The 2954-nt window shown below is 38.6% G+C and overlaps 1 long non-coding RNA gene across 1 annotated transcript; it reads left to right on the top strand.

Annotated features, from left to right (window-relative positions):
* Positions 1 to 1660: 1660 nt before the first annotated feature.
* On the top strand, positions 1661 to 1900 carry LOC123257645. Its single transcript, XR_006507770.1, has 2 exons — positions 1661 to 1713; positions 1772 to 1900. It is a non-coding gene; the product is annotated as an uncharacterized LOC123257645 (long non-coding RNA).
* The last annotated feature ends 1054 nt before the right edge of the window (positions 1901 to 2954 follow it).

The raw sequence follows: 2954 nt of genomic DNA, 5'->3' as shown, positions 1-2954 counted from the left end.
TGTGGTGGAAACACAACGGCCCTCAGGGATTTTTTTAGCCATAAAATGAATCGTAGTATTGCATTAGGGTTTGGTCACCCTGACGGACCGACCCAAGTCCCTGCCGTAATATGCGCAAGGAGGTTTTATGGCTTTAAAATTAAGCACTGTGTTGTGCGAAACTAGAAGCGCGCGCGCTGGTCCTTTAACTTTGTTTCTAATTATGGTAACGGCTTGGTAATGCGCGCTACTGCCTGTCTTGATTGGCTAAAGCAGCCTGAACTGATGCCTCTATTTGGGCCGCGTTCATGGCGTGTAAGTTCTCTTCTGCCCGTGCCCGATATCTCTGGGACTCCCGAATCAACTCTTCTTCACTATCACTTTCAAATGTACGTTTATTTTCCCTATATTGGCCCTGGAAACTCATCAGACTACCACCTGGTTAACACTAGACACAATTTTCTTTGGGGCCGAATATTTTAATTCAACAAAAAATAGTATGGTTCTGGAATATTTTTTTATTATAATGTTTTACAAAAATTATTCAGAGAGGTTTAGCTTTTTTTTTACGATTATAATTATTTATAAACTTTTTCTTATCGATGGCTTTGAAACGGCCGAGTAGCAAGGCGTCGGCCATCTCCATATAGAAAGAAAAAGAGAGTAACGAGAGCTAACGAGTGGAAAAAAACTCGACATTTTTCAGCTCTCGGATATTGACACTAATAAAGACATCTCCTTTAGTTGGGCCGCGGTTCTTCGGGCCTGAGTGACCCGCCGATAGGCCAAGCCGATGCAAATCAAATCGCAGCATTGTAGCGGCGACTGAAGAGTCATTTCCCAAGAAAATAAATAAAGAACTAAAATCTATATATATAAAAGAACATCGTGTTTTATGTTACACCACTTATAAATCAAGAACGGAAGAACAGATTTGAGTGAAAATTGGTAGGGAGGTAGCTTAGAGCCAGGAGAAGGACATAGGATACTTTTTGTCCCGTTCGACAGCGTTCCTCCCTGGCCCATACTTTTTTATTTAGGCAGACAGCTAAGAAGAAAATGTCAAATGTCAAAATGTCAGTTACAAACGAAGTCAAATTCATAGTCAGGCTCTCAAATTTAACAACGAACCAAAAAGATTGTGTTGCGCTGAAATCAATATTAAAACTATTTCTATTAAATAAATAATTAACAAGTGGATTGAAGTGAAGTGAAGTTTAATTAATAATGCCGCGACCAAGACGGTCGAATCTTTCCCGACAAAGCCGTAATGCAAGAAGAATACAAAATATTGCATATGAAAGGACTGAAGAAGAACGAGAAATTGCACGTGAACAGCGCCGCAATAGTATGGCCCGACTTCGTGCTTCTCAAATAGATTTCAATTTGCGACGCAGATATTTAGCTGATTTGAATCGAGCTGCGTTTCGATACGATTGCAGCAATGATTACAGCTTGCATCCTAGCGTTTGCATTGGGCAAATGGACGTTGTTTGCGAGTATTGTGGTGCATTAAAGTTTTCCGGAGAAACGCCTGGATTATGCTGCGTTAATGGTAAAGTGAAATTGCCAGTGTTGACTCCGCCACAAGAGCCATTGTATTCATTGCTTTGCGGCGAAACACAAGAATCACGCCACTTTCTTGCAAATACTCGAAAATACAATAGTTGTTTCCAAATGACGTCATTTGGGGCAGACATTATCGAAGAAGGAGGTTTTAATCCGACATTTAAGGTATTTATTTTTGTACTTACATAGAATGTAGTTAAAGAATCTGGTTTTTATTTTGTAGATAGAATCGAGCGGTTTAATATCATTTCCAAATAATTTCTGTAATTTTGTCTCATCAAAAGACGAACTTATCAACAATGTATTTCCAAATATTATTTCTAACTACAAAAATAATGAATGGTTGAGTGAGCGAGCAATTTTAGCGGCTAAGAATAAAGATGTAGATGACCTGAACTACATAATTCAAAATAAGATCATTGGAACAATGCATTCATTCAAATCTATTGACTGCGTCACAAATGAAGATGAAGCCACCAACTATCCAATTGAATTTTTAAACTCTTTGGACGTGCCTGGCTTACCACCGCACAATTTACGCCTAAAGGTTGGCTCCGTAGTAATCATGCTTCGAAACATAAACCAACCAAAACTGTGCAACGGTACGCGTTTGGTGGTTAGTAAATTGATGAACAATGTAATTTACGCTACGATAATGATAGGAAAATTCAAAGGTGAGGAAGTTCTCATTCCGAGGATCCCGATGATCCCAACCGATATGCCGTTTGAATTTAAAAGACTTCAATTTCCGATACGTCTTGCATTTGCCATGACAATCAACAAATCACAAGGCCAATCCTTAAAAGTTTGTGGTTTAAATCTAGAACATTCATGTTTTTCCCATGGTCAATTATACGTGGCATGTTCACGGGTCGGAAGACCATCTGCGTTGTTTGTTTTTGCGCCTGATAATAAAACAAAAAATGTCGTGTATCACAAGGTGCTTAAGTGAAGAGCAACCTATGTACTAAAATACAGAAATAATAATGAATGATTAAGGAGGAGAAACAAAGAATATTGTATACCCGCAAGTATTACAGAATTTAATTAATTTGAAAATTATTCTTTTTTGTTTGACTTATTTTTTATGCGTGCAACAACAATATGCCACAGCGAAACGTGGCAGGGTACTGCTAGTTATTTATATCGGCTTTGTAATTTTTTTTTTTGTAACCGAAAGTTAAAGGGAAACTTTTACTTCGGGAGTTGCCCAATTGCTAAGACACGGAATCAGCTGCAGCAGGGAGGCTTAGGAAAGCTGCAATATCAGCTGTTTTGCATTTTTGCATTTCCGGTAACCTAAATGGAATGTAGGTTGATCCATTCTCAGTCTTTTCTGTCGAAACCCTCACGAAGTGCAGACGCCAGTTAATATCACTCTCTGCGAGTTTAAATTTTCATCAGCG

The sequence above is a fragment of the Drosophila ananassae genome, chromosome XR (assembly GCF_017639315.1).
Source record: "Drosophila ananassae strain 14024-0371.13 chromosome XR, ASM1763931v2, whole genome shotgun sequence".
NCBI classification, from domain to species: Eukaryota; Metazoa; Arthropoda; class Insecta; order Diptera; family Drosophilidae; genus Drosophila; species Drosophila ananassae.
The sequence above is the reverse complement of the archived record's forward strand: the minus strand, read 5'-3'. Positions and strand labels throughout refer to the sequence as shown.